The sequence below is a fragment of the Triticum dicoccoides genome, chromosome 7B, assembly GCF_002162155.2.
Source record: "Triticum dicoccoides isolate Atlit2015 ecotype Zavitan chromosome 7B, WEW_v2.0, whole genome shotgun sequence".
Taxonomy (NCBI): domain Eukaryota; kingdom Viridiplantae; phylum Streptophyta; class Magnoliopsida; order Poales; family Poaceae; genus Triticum; species Triticum dicoccoides.
Genome location: NC_041393.1, coordinates 236,496,298 through 236,518,207, shown reverse-complemented (window position 1 = coordinate 236,518,207; position 21,910 = coordinate 236,496,298).

Here is a 21,910-nt window from a genome sequence, read left to right as displayed (position 1 = left end):
TAGCAAGTGGGCCCAAAAGCATAGCGTCCAGTTGACGGGCCGAATCTGATATGGGCCATAATTTAGCCCAAAGCCTCTTAAAGGGTCGGACCTGATCTGGGTCGTAATTTGGCCCAGAACATGGTAGGCTTTTAACGGGCCGGATCTCATATGGGCCATTATTAGGCCCGGAACGTGGCAGGCTATTAATGGACCAGATCTAATATGGGCTGGCATTTGCCCCAAAACATGCGAGCCTATTAATGGGCCGGCCTACTAGTGTCCTCAAAACTTGTGGGCCTTCAGTTGGGCCGGGCCATTATGGTTCGTGAAATCTCTTGGGCCTTTAGCTGGGCCGGCCCCTTATGGTCCGCAAAATCTTGTGGACCTTTAGCTGGGCCGGCCCATTATGGCCCGCAAAATCTCGTGGGCCTTTAGCTGGGTCGGCCCATTATGGTCCGCAAAATCTTGTGGGACTTTAGTTGGGCCGGCCCATTTAAACTTTATGGGCCACTTTTGGGCGGGTCCACGTGTCAACATATCATAGGCGCATCTCGCACATTGGATGAGTGACACCTGTGCCAACGCGGAGCTGACACGTGTTTCCTCCAGCCAATAATGATTTTACACGTGGAAAATCCCCATTGGTCCAGGCTATTAACGGGTTATCGGATCCAAAACCGGACCCGATAGCTTAACGGCGTTCCATTACGGTGGATGCCACGTGTCGGTCACCCATGACGAAAGCACTTCTGTGACACGCGATTTATCATCATGGAAGTGGACACTTCCGTGATGATAATTTTGGTAATGTCATGGAACACTTCTACAACAGCACATGTATCACTATCTTAATTTTGTCATAAAAATCGTCATGGATGTACATGCATGACAGAAAATGTGACCTACTGTGACAAACACGTATCATCACGGAAGTGAATTTTTTGTAGTGTTTGCCACAATAGATAAACAGATCTTGTGTACATCATGTCATCGTTCTTATTGCATTACTCCATTTTCTCATGAACTTAATACACTAGATGCATGCTGGATAGCGGTCGATGTGTGGAGTAATAGTAGTAGATGCAGGCATGAGTCGGTCTAGTAATCTTGGACATGATGCATATATAATGATCATTGCCTGGATATCGTCATGATAATTTGAAGTTCTATCAATTGCCCAATAATAATTGTTTTCCCGCCGTTTGCTATTTTTCTCGAGAGAAGCTACTAGTGAAACCTACGGCCCCCGGGTCTCTTTTCATCATATTTTCCTTGTGATCTATTTTCTCTTGCATTTATTTTCAGATCTATTATACCAAAAATACAAAAATACCTTGCTGCAATTTAGTTGTTCCGCGATCTATTTACCCTATCTACAAATTTACCTCACGTCCTTTGCCTATCTTGAGGCACCGTACCCCGAAAGGGATTGACAACCCCTTTAACATGTGGGTTGCGAGGTGTTGTTATTTGTGTGCAGGGGTTGTTTATGTTGTGTTGCTTGGTTCTCCTACTGGTTCGATAACCTTGGTTTCATATCTGAGGGAAATATCTACTGCCGCTGTGCTGCATCATCCCTTGCTCTTTGGGGAAATACCGACGTAGCTTCAAGCGACATCATGCAAGAGATGAGAGTTTATGGTGGGTATGTCAGGACCCCGACTCAATGTCACCTCAATCTAGCCTGTAACACCTCATATCACTTTGCGGCCTCACGCACGGTATTCCCACGGGTGTCGCCTTACCTTTGCCCGGGACCGTTTGCGCCTTTTGGCTCACGTATATGATGATGTTGCTAGCATCCATATGATAAGGAGCCCGGGCTGACATGACTAGTCGTAAACCCAAAGTGGCACAGACTTACAGGAACAGGCATCCATGACCCAGCATCGATCGTGTCGGTCATCAACAAGTGGGTCCGGGCTGTAGCACTGGGCTAGCAGGACTCCGGTAAACCGGGCTATAGCGGGCTAACAGGGCTCCGGTACTCAATGCGTGACATTTCCCCGAAGGGACAGACACAGGAACGAAGAAGGACACATGCCGGCCAGCCTAAGTGTTCCGGAGCAGTAGCAAGCTACCATGGCTCAATGGAAACACTAGGAGACATTTCCCGGTAAGAGAGGCTACTAAAGATAAACAACTAGATAGTCAGATCCCACACATACCAAGCATTTCAATCATACACACAATATGCTCGATATGTGCAAATACAACAAGGCATCACAACATGACTCCACGACACAAGTACTTTATTTAAATGCTCAGAGAGCCATACATAACATACATACAAGTACGGGTCACACGACCCACATTCAAGTCATACAGTCATACAAACCAGCAGCGGAAGTAACTTGTCTGAGTACAGACAACTAGCAAAATAAAAGAGGCTTGGAAAGCCTAGCTATACTACGTGGACCTTCACAAGCTCAGGATTACCACCTGGGCCTTAGTCTACTCGTCGATGTCAACATCTACGAAGAACCCGTCAGAAGGGGTTGCAGCGCCTTCTGTAAAATGTAAATTATAGAAACATGAGTACAAAGGTACCCAGCAAGACTTACGTCAGATCCTACATACATGCACATTATCAAGAAGGGTTGGTGGAGTTATTGCAGCAAGCCATCTTTGACTCTTGGCTAAGCTATCCTACGAGACTCCAACTTGAAATGGTTTTGCGCACACGAGTCCACTACTCACCACTTCAATACACCACCGAGGATCCACCTCCGTCATCCTACGGAAGAGCCATCCTCGGCACTCACGCTTATCTTGAGATTTTTTAGTAGTATCCATTCACTTGTCTATGAACTGTATAAGCAACCAAGTAGTCCTTTACCGCGGACGCGGCTATTCGAATAGATCATGTTAACCCTGCAGGGGTGTACTTCTTCATACATGTTTCCACCACTTAGTGTCTGCACACGACATGTGCTCGGCAGACTTCAAGCGAAAGCCGACGTGGGTGTAGACCATGACCTACCGAAACACCTAAGTCTCTAGTCCAGGTTTATCGCCTATCCAGGTTCCATCCGCAGGGAGTCCGGCCGAGGTTTCCCATACGGCCCCGAACGATGTGTACAGGGTTCCCGAGATACCTAACGGGTATTCGGTACACCGTGGCACGTACCTACCGCATTACAGCCCACCCCGCGGGTCAGCGCTGTCCACGGCCTCCAGTAAGCTACAAACACCAGAAACTACTTGCAACTCCTGGACAGAGGACTAGGGTGAATAAGAAGTCGAGCGGGGTCATATTTCAGGGCCCAATGCATGGTAGTAGCTGAATCTTAAGTCACGCATACAGATCTCAGTTCTTAAGGTCGGCTTCAATGAAACAACCCACCATGTACTCCTACATGGCCTCTCATCGATACCTTTACCAAATCGTGTTCACCACATCACTCTCATTACCGACATGATCATTTCACTCTAGCCCATCACCCAGATGAACCAGACCTGACACGACTCTAAGCATAGCAAGCATAGCAAGGTAGGAACAACACATACATATGGCTCAATCAATTCCTACACATGCTAGTGGGTTTCATCTAATTACTGTGGCAATGACAGGTCATGCAGAGGAAATGGGTTCAACTACCGTAGCACACAGCAGTTTAAAACGCGTTGTCTTAATGCAGTAAAAGAGAGCAAGAGCGAGAACATGGGATTGTATCGATATGATCAAATGGTTGGTTGCTTGCCTGATGGATCGATGCACGGATACGGTTCTTCACTAGGGTAATCACGGTACTCCTCGGAGGCAGAACCTGCCGCAAAGAACACCGATACACAACCATCACCAAACAATGTGCGACAATATGATGCATGCATGAAACATGGCAATATGAGTGTGTTGGGCTAATGCAACTAAAACCAGATGGGTTTGAATCAATTTGAACCAAAGATTCAAATTTCAAACTCATAAATGGCCCTTTAAAGTGTTTTATCTTGTTCTGCACTAAACCTCAAGTTAGTTTGTTTAAACATGCATGAAACTAGTACAGATGGATAGATTGGATTTTTCTGATCATTTTTCATATATAATTTGTTTGATTTGGAGCTACGGTTGAATTGATATGAATTTTTGAAGTTTGCAACAATTTCTGGAATTTATAAATCATTTTAGATTTATTTTAATTCCATAAAAGGATTACTGTGTCAGCATGAGGTCATGCTGACCTCAGTAAGTCAATAGACCCGGTCCAGGTCAAACTGACCAGTGGGTCCAGGGTGTCAGTGGGTAATTAACTAATTTAATTTAGTTTAAACTAATCTGGATAATTAACAGAAGGGGGCCCCACCTGTCATTGCCTCAACAGAGTCAACCAGGGCCCACCCGTGGTCAAAGTCAAAATGGCTGCACCGGCGTTTAGCCGCCGGCGAGCCCGACGTGGCGGCGGAAGTGGTTTTGGCCATTCCGGCCACCAAATGGGTCGCGGAGGGCATCAGAGTGGAGCTGAGGACGAGCCGCGGCTCTTGGTGGAGTCAGTTGGGGTCGGGGTGGCCGGAGTTGGCGCCGGCGACGACCTAGGCGGTCACCGGAGTTCGGGTGAAGGCGAACTCAGGGCTAGGGTGTGCGGTGAGGTGCGGGAAGTGCACGGTTGGACTCAACGCAGCGTGGTGAGTGCGTTGGACACCGTGAGGTGGCCGGAGGATGGCCGGGAGCACGTCGGCGACGAGATCCGCGGCGGTGCGTGCGGGTGATATTCGTGCGGTGGCTACATGGCTTGGGGGCGAGAGAGGAAGGGTAGGAGGGGTAGCTAGGCTCACAGAGCACCCGTAGAGGCCACCGGCGGGGTCGGGGACGAGCTGATGCGGCGACGGCGTTGAAAGGGATCTCCGGCGACGGCGAACTAGGGCGAGGTCGGTGCGGTGGACTCGGGCCTCACGAGCACGCGGGGCTCGGTTAGCTCGATGAAGTGGACGGCGGCGGAGCTCCTGGACACCACGAGACGGAGCACGGGCGGCGGGGAGCGCGGCTACGACGATGGAGCGGCGGCAGTGGCGTCGGCCATGGCTGGGGAGCGCGAGGGGGAGGAGCTAGAGAGGAGAGGGGGCGTCTGGGGGGTTCGGGGGAGAGAGAGGGGTCGATCCACGACGTTAGCCGGGCGAGTGGAGCGGCGAGGCGGCGAGCAGGTGCGTGGCACCCATGCAGTGCTCGCCGTCGAGCACCTGCCTGCCTGCCTGGCCGGCAAGCAGCTCGCTGGCGTGGCGCTGGGCTGGGCCGGCAGGTGGGCCGGGTTGCGGCGCCAGGTAAGTTTTTCCTTTCTGTTCTTCTATTTTTTTTTATTCTGTAAGTTTGTTGAATTATTAAAAATACCTAGGCAACTCCTAAAATCACCAAACTGCTCCTGGTCCAAAGTTGGAATATTTCCAACATGAAACATTTCAGTTTAGGAATATTTGAGCATTTGAAATATTTTATATAATTTTAAATGCCCAAATTCAAATACTTATCATTTAATTCAAAGACCCTAAGATGACCTAGAAAATGTGCAACACTTTTGGCAGAGGTTCTGAACCAAGACAAAAATGATGGACATTCTAGAAGGGCATTTCAGGTTCATTGAAAAAGTTTTCAGTAAACCCTAGTTGGTTTCAGAGGGGGTTGGGGGTTCTGACATCCCCATTTCAAGTTTCTGATGAAAGGATAGACATGATGCAACACTCTAATGCATGAACTAGCTAGGGTGTGACAACTCACCCCCACTCAAAAGAATCTTGTCCCGAGATTTGGGTTCCTCCGGGAAGAAGGCGGGATACTCGAGTCGAAGACGATCCTCCCTTTCCCAAGTTGCTTCATTCCAGAATGGTGCGACCATTGAACCTTGAGAAACTTGATATTATGACGTCGAGTGGTACGCTCAGCTTGATCGAGGATACGAACGGGGTACTCTCGATACGTGAGATTATCTTGGAGATCAAGCTTTCGTGGTCTACTCCACGGATAGGATCTGAGAAGCAACGCCTGAGTTGAGAAACGTGGAAGATGTCGTGGACTCTGGAGAGATGCGGAGGTAGTTCCAATTGATAGGCAACTTCTCCTCGTTTTGCGAGAATGCGAAAGGGTCCAATGTAACGAGGAGCCAATTTGCCCTTGATACCGAAGCGATGGGTTCCCTTCAGAGGAGTAACCCGAAGGTAAGCCTTCTCGTCAACCTCAAAAATCATAGCCTTATGTTTTCGGTCATATTGACTCTTTTGACGAGATTGGGCTGTTTTCAACTTTTCACGAATGATGCGAACTTGCTCTTCTGCTTCCTGAATCATATCCGGGCCAAAGAATTGTCTTTCCCTAGTTTCTGACCAGTTAAGAGGCGTTCGACACCTCCATCCATAGAGAACTTCAAAAGGGGCTTTGCCCAAGCTGGATTGATAGATGTTGTTATAAGCAAATTCGGCAAATGGAAGGCATTTCTCCCACTCCATTCCGAATGAGATAACAGAAGCTCGAAGCATGTCTTCTAGAATCTGGTTGACGCGCTCCACTTGACCACTTGATTGAGGGTGGAAAGCGGTACTAAAAGAAAGGCAGGTTCCCATAGCATTTTGGAAACTTTCCCAAAATCGAGAGGTGAAAAGACTTCCTCGATCCGAGTTAATTTCCAAAGGAACACCATGGAGAGACACTATCCGGGAGATGTACAAGTCTGCTAACTGACTAGCAGTTATACTTTCACGAACAAGTAAGAAATGGGCCACTTTGGAAAGACGGTCGATAACGACGAAGATAGCGTTATTCCCTCTCTTGGTCCTGGGAAAACCGGTAATGAAGTCCATACCAATTTTATCCCATTTCCATTCAGGAATAGCTAGGGGTTGAAGGGTGCCAGCAGGCCGTTGATGCTCTGCTTTTACACGATGGCAGACGTCGCAATTAGCAATATACTGAGCAATTTCTCTCTTCATCCTAGTCCACCAGAACCTCTGGCGTAGGTCCTGATACATCTTGGTACTACCGGGATGAATGGTGAGAGGAGATTCATGAGCCTCCTTAAGGATCAACTGCCGTAGATGCTGGTTCTTGGGAACCACTAAATGGTTCTCAAAGTACACAACACCATGATCATTTGTGGAGAAACATCTAGCACCTCCGCTAGCAATGTTCTCCTTGATCTTAGATATTCCCTTATCTCGCTTTTGGGCAGCGATGATTTGATCCGTAAGAGTAGGTTTCGCCACCAAGGTGGAAAGAAATCCTTGAGGAACAATGTGAAGGTTAAGCTTCCGAAATTCCTCATGGAGAAGCGGTTGAATTTGTTGTAACATCAGGTTGTTACAATAAGATTTACGACTTAGCGCATCAGCCATGACGTTGGCTCTCCCTGGGGTGTAAGGTATTCCTAAGTCGAAATTTGTGATCAACTCGACCCAACGTCTTTGCCTGAGATTTAAATCCGGTTGGGTGAATATATACTTCAGACTTTGGTGATCACTGTAGATTTCGCAACAATTACTGAGAAGGTAATGTCGCCATGTTTTGAGTGCATGGACTACAGCTGCAAGCTCTAGATCATGAGTGGGGTAGTTTTCCTCATGTGGGTGTAATTGCCGTGAAGCATAAGCAATTACGTGTCGATCTTGCATGAGAATACAGCCTAGTCCTTGTCGCGAGGCGTCGAAGTAGATAACAAAATCCTTGGAAAAATCCGGTGGTACCAGTACAGGAGCAGAGGTTAAATGTCTCTTCAGTTCCTGGAAACTGTGCTCACATTGTGGGGTCCACTCGAACTTTTTATCTTTCTTGAGGAGTTCAGTTAGAGGTTTGGCAACTTTGGAGAAATTCTCGACAAAGCGACGGCAATAGCTCGCTAGGCCAAGGAAACTCCGAACTTGCTTGACCGATTCAGGTGGAGTCCAATTAAGGACGGCTTGAACTCGCTCAGGGTTAACAGCAATGCCTTTACCAGAAATTACATGTCCAAGATAGGTCACTTCTGACAACCAGAATTCACATTTAGAAAATTTGGCATAAAGGCGATGCTCTCGAAGTTTATTCAACACTAGCCTTAGGTGTTCGGCATATTCTTCCTCGTTCTTGGAGTAGATGAGTATATCATCGAGGTAAACCACGATGAATTTATCCAAATACTCCATGAAGATTGAGTTCATCAACCGAGAGAAGGTGGCTAGAGCGTTGGTTAAACCAAAGGACATGACAGTGTACTCATATTGGCCATAACGAGTAACAAAGGCCGTTTTCGAAATGTCCCCGTTTCTGATTTTGATTTGATGGTAGCCCAACCTCAAATCCATTTTAGAGAAGACTGAGGATCCAGTGAGCTGATCATACAGGTCGTTGATCCTGGGGAGCGGATACTTGTTCTTAATTGTGACCAAGTTGACAGGTCGATAATCTACAACCATCCGGTCCGTACCATCCTTCTTCTTGACGAAGAGGACGGGGCAAGCCCAAGGAGATGAACTAGGTCGGATGAAACCCTTTTTCAAGGACTCATCGAGTTGTTTCTTAAGCTCGGCTAGTTCAAAAGGTGCCATCTTGTAGGGTCTTCTGGAAATCGGGACAGTTCCTGGAATGAGATCTATCACGAATTCGACATCTCTATCAGGTGGAACACCTGGCAATTCCTCTGGGAAGACATCCGGAAAGTCACGGACTACCGGAACGTCCTCAAGGTCTGGCAAAGGGCTGGCGTTAAGAGAATATAACTGTCGCTTGGCTATTTGGGTCAAGACATTGACTATCTTCCCTGAAGGATGGGTGAGTTGAACAGTCCTAGAGAAGCAATCAATTTTGGCATGATGCGCTGACATCCAGTCCATACCCAAGATGATATTAATATCCGAAGATTTGAGGGCTATCAAAGATGCGAGAAAAACAAGTTTGTTGACTTGAATTTCATTTCCATGGCTTACTCTAGAAGTTTGCCATTTGAATCCCGGAGTTTGAATTACCATAGAGGTGGGCATCTCACAGAATGTGGTGTTATGCAGACGAGCATAGCTCTCGGATATAAATGAATGAGATGCTCATGTATCGAAAAGAACAGATGCCAGGTGGCAATTAACAAGGAGCGCACCGAGAACGACGTTGGGATCTTCTTGAGCCTCTTCCGCAGAAACACAATTAACATGGCCACGAGTAGTGGTGGCCGGCTTGGCGTAGAACACTTTCCCCGTCGGCTTGCCACAGCCAACAGTTTTTGCTGTCTGGTTGGGGTTGGTTTGGGGACACTCGCGCATATAGTGGCCTGATTCCCCACACTTGAAACAAGTCACGGAACTGGTACGTGGGGGAGCATTGTTGGTTGGACCACCATAGGGCTTGGCTGGTGCATATGGCTGAGCTGGGCGAGGCGCCTGGAAGGATGGCCTCGGTGTAAACCTGGGTGGCAGGGCAGTGTTAGGCACCCACACGCGGCGCTTCTGAGGACCAGCACCGGATGAGGAACCCGAGTCACGGCCATGCTTGCGTGTTGCTTCATAATCAGTCTGACCAGTCTCAGCACTGATGGCCTTGTTAACAAGCTTCTGAAAAGATGTGCACTCATGCAGACGGAGGTCGCGGCGAAGCTCAGGACTAAGCCCCTTATGGAACCTTGCCTGCTTCTTGGCATCAGTAGAAACTTCCTCCGTTGCATAACGGCTGTAAATGCTCAAGAAGGGTTTGAGACATTTATCAAAAATTGCATAGACACTCAACAATATCATATCAAGGTTCTGGGTCCAACTTATCAGCATAACAAGGTAGTAGAACTGAACTAGGCTTGTAGTCATCAAACCTATAAGGTACTACTGATTCGTAACACGTGAACCTGATAGAGAGAGAAGATCCTAATCCTTAATCCCCGGTAGAAGAATGGACTGACTCAGATCAGAATGCCATGAGGTAAAGAAGTAAAAAGAGCCTTACGTACCATCCCACAATCAATTCCCCTACATATAACTAAAGCATTTCTAGACTCAACATCGACCAGTTTGGCTTGGAGAACCTACAGGCAGTCCGGCTCTAATACCAACGCTGTCAGGACCCCGACTCAATGTCACATCGATCTAGCCTGTAACACCTCATATCACTTTGCGGCCTCACGCACGGTATTCCCACGGGTGTCGCCTTACCTTTGCCCGGGACCGTTTGCGCCTTTTGGCTCACGTATATGATGATGTCGCTAGCATCCATATGATAAGGAGCCCGGGCTGACATGACTAGTCGTAAACCCAAAGTGGCACAGACTTACAGGGACAGGCATCCATGACCCAGCATCGATCGTGTCGGTCATCAGCAAGTGGGTCCGGGCTGAAGCACTGGGCTAGCAGGACTCCGGTAAACCGGGCTGTAGCGGGCTAACAGGGCTCCAGTACTCAATGCGTGACATTTCCCCGAAGGGACAGACACAGGAATGAAGAAGGACACATGCCGGCCAGCCTAAGTGTTTCGGAGCAGTAGCAAGCTACCATGGCTCAATGGAAACACTAGGATACATTTCCCGGTAAGAAAGGCTACTAAAGATAAACAACTAGATAGTCAGATCCCACACATACCAAGCATTTCAATCATACACACAATATGCTCGATATGTGCAAATACAACAAGGCATCACAACATGACTCTACGACACAAGTACTTTATTTAAAGGCTCAGAGAGCCATACATAACATACATACAAGTACGGGTCACACGACCCACATTCAAGTCATACAGTCATACAAACCAGCAGCGGAAGTAACTTGTCTGAGTACTGACAACTAGCAAAATAAAAGAGGCTTGGAAAGCCTAGCTATACTACGTGGACCTTCACAAGCTCAGGATTACCACCTGGGCCTTAGTCTACTCGTCGATGTCAATGTCTACGAAGAACCCGTCAGAAGGGGTTGCAGCGCCTTCTGTAAAATGTAAATTATAGCAACATGAGTACAAAGGTACCCAGCAAGACTTACGTCAGATCCTACATACATGCACATTATGAAGAAGGGTTGGTGGAGTTATGGCAGCAAGCCAGCTTTGACTCTTGGCTAAGCTATCCTACGAGACTCCAACTTGAAATGGTTTTGCGCACACGAGTCCACTACTCACCACTTCAATACACCACCGAGGATCCACCTCCGTCATCCTACGGAAGAGACATCCTCGGCACTCACGCTTATCTTGAGATTTTTAGTAGTATCCATTCACTTGTCTATGAACTGTATAAGCAACCAAGTAGTCCTTTACCGCGGACGCGGCTATTCGAATAGATCATGTTAACCCTGCAGGGGTGTACTTCTTCATACATGTTTCCACCACTTAGCGTCTGCACACGACATGTGCTCGGCAGACTTCAAGCGAAAGCCGACGTGGGTGTAGACCACGAACTACCTAAACACCTAAGTCTCTAGTCCAGGTTTATCGCCTATCCAGGTTCCATCCGCAGGGAGTCCGGCCGAGGTTTCCCATACGGCCCCGAACGATGTGTACAGGGTTCCCGAGATACCTAACGGGTATTCGGTACACCGTGCCACGTACCTACCGCATCACAGCCCACCCCGCGGGTCAGCACTGTCCACGGCCTCCAGTAAGCTACAAACACCAGAAACTACTTGCAACTCCTGGACAGAGGAGTAGGGTGAATAAGAAGTCGAGCGGGGTCATATTTCAGGGCCCAATGCATGGTAGTAGCTGAATCTTAAATCACGCATACAGATCTCAGTTCTTAAGGTCGGCTTCAATGAAACAACCCACCATGTACTCCTACATGGCCTCTCATCGATACCTTTACCAAATCGTGTTCACCACATCACTCTCATTACCGACATGATCATTTCACTCTAGCCCATCACCCAGATGAACCAGACCTGACACGACTCTAAGCATAGCAGGCATAGCAAGGTAGGAACAACACATACATATGGCTCAATCAATTCCTACACATGCTAGTGGGTTTCATCTAATTACTGTGGCAATGACAGGTCATGCAGAGGAAATGGGTTCAACTACCGTAGCACACAGCAGTTTAAAACGCGTTGTCTTAATGCAGTAAAAGAGAGCAAGAGCAAGAACATGTGATTGTATTGATATGATCAAATGGTTGGTTGCTTGCCTGATGGATCGATGCACGGATACGGTTCTTCCCTAGGGTAATCACGATACTCCTCGGAGGCAGAACCTGCCGCAAAGAACACCGATACACAACCATCACCAAACAATGTGCGACAATACGATGCATGCATGAAACATGGCAATATGAGTGTGTTGGGCTAATGCAACTAAAACTAGATGGGTTTGAATCAATTTGAACCAAAGATTCAAATTTCAAACTCATAAATGGCCCTTTAAAGTGTTTTATCTTGTTCTGCACTAAACCTCAAGTTATTTTGTTTAAACATGCATGAAACTAGTACAGATGGATAGATTGGATTTTTTTTGATCATTTTTCATATATAATTTGTTTGATTTGGAGCTACGGTTGAATTGATATGAATTTTTGAAGTTTGCAACAATTTCTGGAATTTATAAATCATTTTAGATTTATTTTAATTCCAGAAAAGGATTACTGCGTCAGCATGAGGTCATGCTGACCTCAGTAAGTCAACAGACCCGGTCCAGGTCAAACTGACCAGTGGGTCCAGGGTGTCAATGGGTAATTAACTAATTTAATTTAGTTTAAACTAATCTGGATAATTAACAGAAGGGGGCCCCACCTGTCATTGACTCAACAGAGTCAACCAGGGCCCACCCGTGGTCAAAGTCAAAACGGCTGCACCGGCGTTTAGCCCCCGGCGAGCCCGACGCGGCGGCGGAAGTGGTTTTGGCCATTCCGGCCACCAAATGGGTCGCGGAGGGCATCGGAGTGGAGCTGAGGACGAGCCGCGGCTCTTGGTGGAGTCAGTTGGGGTCGGGGTGGCCGGAGTTGGCGCCGGCGACGACCTAGGCGGTCACCGGAGTTCGGGTGAAGGCGAACTCGGCGCTAGGGTGTGCGGTGAAGTGAGGGAAGTGCACGGTTGGACTCAACGCAGCGTGGTGAGTGCGTTGGACACCGTGAGGTGGCCGGAGGATGGCCGGGAGCACGTCGGCGACGAGATCCGCGGCGGTGCGTGCGGGTGATCTTCGTGCGGTGGCTACACGGCTCGGGGGCGAGAGAGGAAGGGTAGGAGGGGTAGCTAGGCTCACAGAGCACCCGTAGAGGCCACCGGCGGGGTCGGGGACGAGCTGATGCGGCGACGGCGTTGAAAGGGATCTCCGACGATGGCGAACTCGGGCGAGGTCGGTGCGGTGGACTCGGGCCTCACGAGCACGCGGGGCTCGGTTAGCTCGACGAAGTGGACGGCGGCGGAGCTCCTGGACACCACGAGACGGAGCATGGGCGGCGGGGAGCGCGGCTACGACGATGGAGCGGCGGCGGTGGCGTCGGCCATGGCTGGGGAGCGCGAGGGGGAGGAGCTGGAGAGGAGAGGGGGCGTCTGGGGGGTTCGGGGGAGAGAGAGGGGTCGATCCACGACGTTAGCCGGGCGAGTGGAGCGGCGAGGCGGCGAGCAGGTGCATGGCACCCATGTGGTGCTCGCCGTCGAGCACCTGCCTGCCTGCCTGGCCGGCAAGCAGCTCACTGGCGCGGCGCTGGGCTGGGCCGGCAGGTGGGCCGGGTTGCGGCGCCAGGTAAGTTTTTTCCTTTCTGTTCTTCTGTTTTTTTTATTCTGTAAGTTTGTTGAATTATTAAAAATACCTAGGCAACTCCTAAAATCACCAAACTGCTCCTGGTCCAAAGTTGGAATATTTCCAACATGAAACATTTCAGTTTAGGAATATTTGAGCATTTGAAATATTTTATATAATTTTAAATGCCCAAATTCAAATACTTATCATTTAATTCAAAGACCCTAAGATGACCTAGAAAATTGTGCAACACTTTTGCAGAGGTTCTGAACCAAGACAAAAATGATGGACATTTTAGAAGGGCATTTCAGGTTCATTGAAAAAGTTTTTAGTAAACCCTAGTTGGTTTCAGAGGGGGCTGGGGGTTCTGACATCCCCATTTCAAGTTTCTGATGAAAGGATAGACATGATGCAACACTCTAATGCATGAACTAGCTAGGCTGTGACAGGGTACTTCGTAGGCTTGATATAGTACCTCCCCGGCAACGGCGCCAGAAATTCTTCATGCTACTTCTTGAACGTGTGTTGGTTTTTTCCCTTGAAGAGGAAAGTGTGATGTCGCAAAGTAGAGATAAGTACTTCCCTCAGTTTCAGAACCAAGGTATCAATCTAGTAGGACGTACACGCAAGTCTCCAATCTATGCACCTGCACAAACAATCAAACACTTGCACCCAACGCTATAATGGGGTTGTCAATCCCTTCACGGTCACTTGCATGGATGAGATCTGATAGAGATAGATATAAAAGATTACCAAAACATAAAACAAAAGAAAAGTAAATAAATTGCAGCATTCTATTTTTGGGTTTTTGAGTTTATAGATCTAAAAATATAAGATGGAAAATAGACCCGAGGGCCATAGTTTTCACTAGAGGCTTCTCTCTTGAAAGAAAGCATACGGTGGGTGAACAAAATACTGTCGAGCAATTGATAGAAAAGCGCAAAGTTATGACGATATCCAAAGCAATGATTATGAATATAGGCATCAAGTCTGTGTCAAGTAGACCCACTCCTGCCTGCATCTACTATTATTACTCCACACATCGACCGCTATTAAGCATGCATCTAGAGTATTAAGTTCATAAGAATGGAGTAACGCCTTAAGTAAGATGACATGATGTAGAGGGATAAACTCAAGCAATATGATGAAAACCCCATCTTTTTTCCCATGATGGCAACAATACAGTACGTGCCTCGCTACCCCTACTTTGTCACTAGGTCAGAACACCACAAGATTGAACACAAAACTAAGCACCTATCCCATTGCAAGAAAAACCAATCTAGTTGGCCAAACCAAACCGATAATTCGGAGAGAAATACCAAGATATCAAATCATGCATATAAGAATTTAGAGAAGATTCAAATAATATTCATAGATAATCTGATCGTAAATCCACAATTCATCAGATCTCGACAAACACACCGCAAAATAATATTACATCGGATAGAACTCCAAGAACATCGAGGAGAACATTGTGTTGAAGATCAAAGAGAGAAAAGAAGCCATCTAGCTACTAGCTATGGACTCGTAGGTCTGTGGTAACTACTCACACTTCATTAGAAGGTCAATAAAGTTGATGTAAAAGCCCTCCGTGATCGAACTCACCTCCGGCAGGGTGCCGGAAAAGGCCCAAGATGGAATCTCAAGGGAACAGAAGGTTACAGTGGCGGAAAAGTATTTGGGTGGACGCTTCTGGTCATTTGGGAATATTTGGGAATTTATAGAGAAATAATTAGGGTTGGAGGAGTCTCGTGGGGCCCATAAGCCAGGGGCACCCCCCTAGGGCGCACTGTGAGGGCTTGTGGAGCCCTCAGGACTATGCTAGCCCCCTCTCCAAGTCTGCCGGGAGTCTTCTCGTACAAGAAAAATCATCGCGAAAGGTCTATTCCGTTTGGACTTCATTTGTTATTCCTTTTCTGTATAACTCAAAAACAAGGATAAAACAGAAACTGGCACTGGGCTCTAGGTTAATAAGTTAGTCCCAAAAATAATATAAAATAGCATATTAATGCATATAGAACATCCAAAACAGATAATATAGTAGCACGGAACCATCAAAAAATGCAAATACGTTGGAGACGTATCATGGGGAAGCGTGGACGTCCATCACTTTGACCAACAACAAGAGAGAGGTTATACGACCAAGGTGGATTCTTCTTGGTCCATTTTACGATACGTCTAGGTGAGATGCCCTTTGATACGTCTCCAACGTATCTATATTTTTTATTGTTCCATGCTGTTATATTATCAATCTTGGATGCTTTACATTCATTTACTAGCAACTTTATATCATTTTTTGGGACTAACCTATTGACATAGTGCCGAGTGTCAATTGCTATTTTTCGCTTATTTTTTACAGAATATCCATATCAAACGAAGTCCAAATGCCATGAAACTTTTTGGAGATTTTTTTCTGTCCAGTAGAGACCCAGGGAGCCCAGGAGGTGTACGAGAGGAGGCCCATGGGGCACACAAGACACCAAGGCACGCTAGAGGCCCCAGGCATGCCCTAGTGCCTTGTGGGGCCCATGATGACCTTTTACACTGCCTCTCGGCTCTATAAATACTCAGATATTCCAGAAACCCAAGAGGAGTCGATGAAAAACAATTCCAGCCGCAGCAAGTTCGAGAACAATAAGATCCAGTCTTGAGCCCTTTTCCGGCACCTTACCGGAGGGGGATATGACCACGGAGGGGTTCATCATCCTCATTAGTGCTCCTCCGATGATGCGTGAGTAGTTTATCACAGACCTACGGGTCCATAGGCAGTATCTAGATGGATTCTGCTCTCTCTTTGATTTTCAATAATATAGTGTTCTCCTCGATGTTCTTGGAGATCTATTTCATGTAATGACTTTTTGCGGTGTGTTTGTTAGGATCTGATGAATTATGAGTTTATGATTTTTATATCTATGAATATTATTTGAGTCTTCTCTGAACTCTTTTATGCATGATCTCTATAGCCTCATATTTCTTCTCTGAAACTTTGGTTTGGTTTGGCCAACTAGATTGATTTTTCTTGCAATAGGAAGAGGAGATTTGTGATGGGTTCGATCTTGCGGTGCTTATTCTCAGGGACAAAAGGAGACATGACATCATGTATCATTGCCATTAAGGATAAAAAGATGGTGTCTATTCCTACATGAATAGATCTTGTCTACATCATGTCATCATTCTAATTGCATTACTCCGTTTTTTAATGAACTTAATACACTAGATGCATACTGGATAGCGGTCGATCTGTGGAGTAATAGTAGTAGATGCAGGCAGGAGTCGGTCTACTAATCTTGGACGTGATGCCTATATACATGATCATTGCCTTGGATATCGCCATGATTATTTGCTTTTCTATCAATTGCCCAACAGTAATTTGTTTACTCACCATATGCTATTTTCTCGAGAGAAGCCACTAGTGAAATCTACGGCCCCCAGGTCTATTTCCTATCATATTATTTTCAGATCTATTATTCCCAAAACCAAAAAAATACCTTGCTGCACTTTTTCTTTAGTTATTTTATTTTGTGTTTTTGTCAGATCTATTTATCAAATCACATACAATTTTATCGATCTCAATACCGGGTAGGGATTGACAACCCCTCTTACGCGTTGGGTTGCAAGTATTTTTTATTTGTGTGTAGGTGTTGTTTACATAGTGTTGCTTGGTTCTTCTACTGGATTGATAACCTTGGTTTCATAACTTAGCGAAATACTTACTGTTGTTGTGTTGCATCATCCTCTCCTGTCCGAGGAAATACCAACGCAGACTCTCCCACCGACTCAAAGTGTGTGTGTGGGGGGGGGGACTACTTCGCACTTGTCGAATCTCCATGGGGTCGGGGATGTCCGATTAATTTGCGAGGCACATGTGCCACATCAAAGTTGTGAATTGGGTATTTATATATCACACCAACCTTTTAATATATATAGTTGGGCTACCCGCAGGTGGTTCGTATGTGGTCTCACCCATCTCGCGCCACAAGCACACATTTGTGGGCCCGCACACGGTCCACCTATCACTGGAAGCGAAAGGGGCGGGGGTTTAACCATGACGGACTCCTATAGGTTTAGTGTAACGGTAGGGTGAGATGTTAGACCTAGCTATTTGGGGCATGTGTTCATAGCTAGGATTCCCCTTCCGCCAACACGAAGGGGGGGGGGGCTAGCAATATTGTGCGCTTTGCGAGACAGGTGCCACATCGAAGTTGTGCATTGGGTATTTGAACATCAACCCACCCTTTTCATACATATTCTTGGTCCACATGCAAGTGTGCTCATGTTCTGATCCTTTCCCGTGTTATTATTGCCAAATTTATAAGCAGTAGACAAGTCAGATGACGCAACAGACACGGTTCCATCAGACTACCCGTGTGACACACCCATGCCCCTGTCACTCACATCAGCACAGTACATTAGGCTCCATGAGGCTTCCCTCACAATCTCAAAAATGTCTACCCGCCTAGAGGGTTTTTCTATTTGATAAGATTATTAAGTTTTGACCGTGTGCGATGCTTGTTGCCCTTGCTCCCGCCTAAATCTCTCAAAAATATCTACCCGCCGGGAGGGGTTTCATGTGTGATAGCACACAGTTATTACGTTTGGACCATATGTGATGTTGTTTGCTTCCGCTCTCGCCTGCATCCCTCAAAATTATCTAGTCGCGAGGAGGTTTTTTCTGTTTGATAACACACGATTATTTTGTTTCGACCGTGTGTGATGTATGTTGTTCCCGCTCCCGCCTGCATCCCTCGAAAATATCTACCCGGCTGGAGGGTTTTTCTGTCTGATAGCACAAGGTTGTTATTTTAGGACCGTGTGCGATGTTTGTTGCTCAGTACCTTCATTCAAATTTTCAATAGCCCCGCCATTTTACTCCTGCCTAGTAAAATCTTCAGTAGCTACGTCATTTCGTCAAACACCACCTTGGCCTCCCCTCCACACACACCCCAAAAAATCCACGCGTGAACACATACACACACACCATCACCACCCCTTCCTGCTCGAAACCCTAGCAAGGTCGCCGCGGCCGCAAGGCCTCCATTGTCAACATCTGTCGGTCTGCCCGTGCAGCTTACCCACCAATCTCCATACCCCAGTCGCCCTAAGTTTCTTAGATGATGCCTGCCAAACGCCCCCTTTCCCACATATCCCCATTCTCATCCTCATCCCCCACTCTAGTGCATTGCAGCCTAAGCCCGGCTACGCTTCCCATGGAGCTCGAGGAGCGAATGGCCCAAAAGAGGTTTATCGTGGCCTCTTCGCCCGACGTCGCCAAGGTGGCTGCCAAGGAAGCTGACGATGATTACTGGTCGTTGGCTCTTAATCGGCGGGCTAGAGTATGCTGGTATGTCACAGACGACGGCTACGACATCGAGATCATTGACAGCAATGGACTGGCGCGGGCTATGTCATAGGTTAAGTGGCCCACCCCAACCCCTCGGGTTCTACCGCCGCCGGTCTCATCCATGGCCCCGCCACTGATCTCCTCTGGCTCATTGTGAAGAATTTTCCATCCTACATTGCCATCGAGCTCCTTTTGCCATTTTTGAAGGACACGTTCTGTAACACTTGCTTGGGATCGTTAGCTGCCAAGTCAGACCTCATCGATGGCGACCACAAGCAGGGCACCCTCTCTGGATCTTCCAAGGGGAAAGAGCCCATCTGTGACATCAGGGAGGGCACCCTACAGATGTGCTCTTCCAAGGGGAAGGAGCCCATCTGCGACAACATGTTGAGCACCCAGAGTCCGTGCTCTTCCCATGGGGATGAGCCCACCTGTGACAAGTGAGGAAACCCATGATTTGTTTTGCTGTGCCTCTTCACAAGGGGGGGGAGGCATGATTTGTTTTGTAGAGCCCCTTTTGTAGTGTAGTGAGAATATGTGCACTTTTAATTGCTATATTTGGTTGTTTGCAGTATGCCTTGTTTATTTCAATTATTTACAATGTGATGCTCTATATGTGCAACTATTTATTGTGCAGTACAATTTCATCAATACCAGTTTCAATAATACCAATAGGAATGACTATATTTTCTTGCTGTTAAGCGTGTTATAGTTAGCATATGCCTCTTTTAACGTTTTTTGGTTGTTTGGTTGTTTGTAGTAGCATATATCCAGTTTCAATTGCTATGTTTGGTTATTCGTAGTATACCTTGTTTATTACAGTTATTCAGAAAGTGATGCTCTCTATGTGCAGCTCTTTACTGTGCAGTACAATTTCATCAATACTGGTTTCAACAATACCAATAGAAATGAATATATTTGGATGTTAAGCCTGTTGTAGCGAGCTGATACGTCTCCAATGTATCTATAATTTATGAAGAATTCATGTTATATTATTATCTGTTTTCGATGTTTACGGGCTTTATTATACACATTTATATTATTTTTGGGACTAACCTATTAACAGGAGGCCCAGCCCAAATTGCTGTTTTCTTGCCTATTTTAGCGTTTTAACGAAAAGGAATATCAAACGGATTCCAAACCGAAGGAAACCTTCGGGAGAGTTATTTTTGGAACAGAAGCAATCCAGGAGACTTGGAGTGGAAGTAAGGGAAGCTTCGAGGTGGCCACGAGGTAGGGAGGTGCGCCCTACCCCCTGGGCGCGCCCCCCACCCTCATGGGCCCCTCGTGGCCCCCTTGACCGACTTCTTTCGCCTATATATGTCCATATACCTTAAAAACATCGAGCAGCACAATAGATCAGGAGTTCTGCCACCGCAAGCCTCTGTAGCCACCAAAAACCAATCGGGACCCTGTTCCGGCACCCTACTGGAGGGGGGGATCCCTCACCGGTGGCCATCTTCATCATCCCGGCGCTCTCCGTGGCGAGGAGGGAGTAGTTCACCCTTGGGGTTGAGGCTATGTACCAGTAGCTATGTGTTTGATCTCTCTCTCTCTCTCTCTCTCTCTCTCTCTCGTGTTCTTGAGGTGGTACGGTCTTGATGTATCATGAGCTTTGCTATTATAGTTGGATCTTATGATGTTTCTCCCCCTCTACTCTCTTGTAATGGATTGAGTTTTCCCTTTGAAGTCATCTTATCGGACTGAGTCTTTAAGGATCTGAGAATACTTGATGTATGTCTTGCATGTGCTTATCTGCGGTGACAATGGGATATCACGTGATCTACTTGATGTATGTTTTGGTGATCAACTTGCGGCTTCAGTGACCTCGTGAACTTATGCATAGGGGTTAGCACACGTTTTCGTCTTGATTCTCCGGTAGAAACTTTTGGGCACTCTTTGAAGTTCTTTGTGTTGGTTGAATAGATGAATCTGAGATTGTGTGATGCATATCGTATAATCATACCCACGCATACTTGAGGTGACATTGGAGTATCTAGGTGACATTACGGTTTTGGTTGATTTATGTCTTAAGGTGTTATTCTAGTACGAACTCTATGATAGATCAAACGGAAAGAATAGCTTCGTGTTACTTTACTACGGACTCTTGAATAGATCGATCAGAAAGGATAACTTTGAGGTGGTTTCGTACCCTACCATAATCTCTTCATTTGTTCTCCGCTATTAGTGACTTTGGAGTGACTCTTTATTGCATGTTGAGGGATAGTTATACGATCCAGTTATGTTATTATTGTTGAGAGAACTTGCACTAGTGAAAGTATGAACCCTAGGCCTTGTTTCCTAGCATTGCAATACCGTTTGTGCTCACTTTTATCATTAGTTATCTTGATGTTTTTATTTCAGATTACAAAGACCTACATCTACCATCCATATTGCACTTGTATCACCATCTCTTCGCCGAACTTGTGCACCTATACAATTTACCATTGTATTGGGTGTGTTGGGGATACAAGAGCTCTTTGTTATTTGGTTGCATGGTTGTTTGAGAGAGAGCATCTTCATCCTACGCCTCCCACGGATTGATAAACCTTAGGTCATCCACTTGAGGGAAATTTGCTACTGCCCTACAAACCTCTGCACTTGGAAGCCCAACAACGTCTAAAAGAAGAAGGTTGTGTAGTAGACATCAAGCTCTTTTCTGGCGCCGTTGCCGAGGAGGTGAGTGCTTGAAGGTATATCTTTAGGTCTTGCAATCTAATCTTTTTCTTTCTTGTTTTATCACTAGTTTAGTTTATAAAAGAAAACTACAAAAAAATGGAATTGAGTTTGCCTCATACGCTTCATCTTTTTATTATCTTTCGTGAGAATGATGGAAGGGAAAATTGTGCTCAAGTGCTAGAAGAAGAAGTCTATAAAATGTTTGGTACTAGATTTTTGTATGATGAGCATGATTGCAATGTTGTTAGTATGAATTCCTTGAATACCCATGATACTAATGATATGCAAAACCACAAGCTTGGGGATGCTATGTTTCA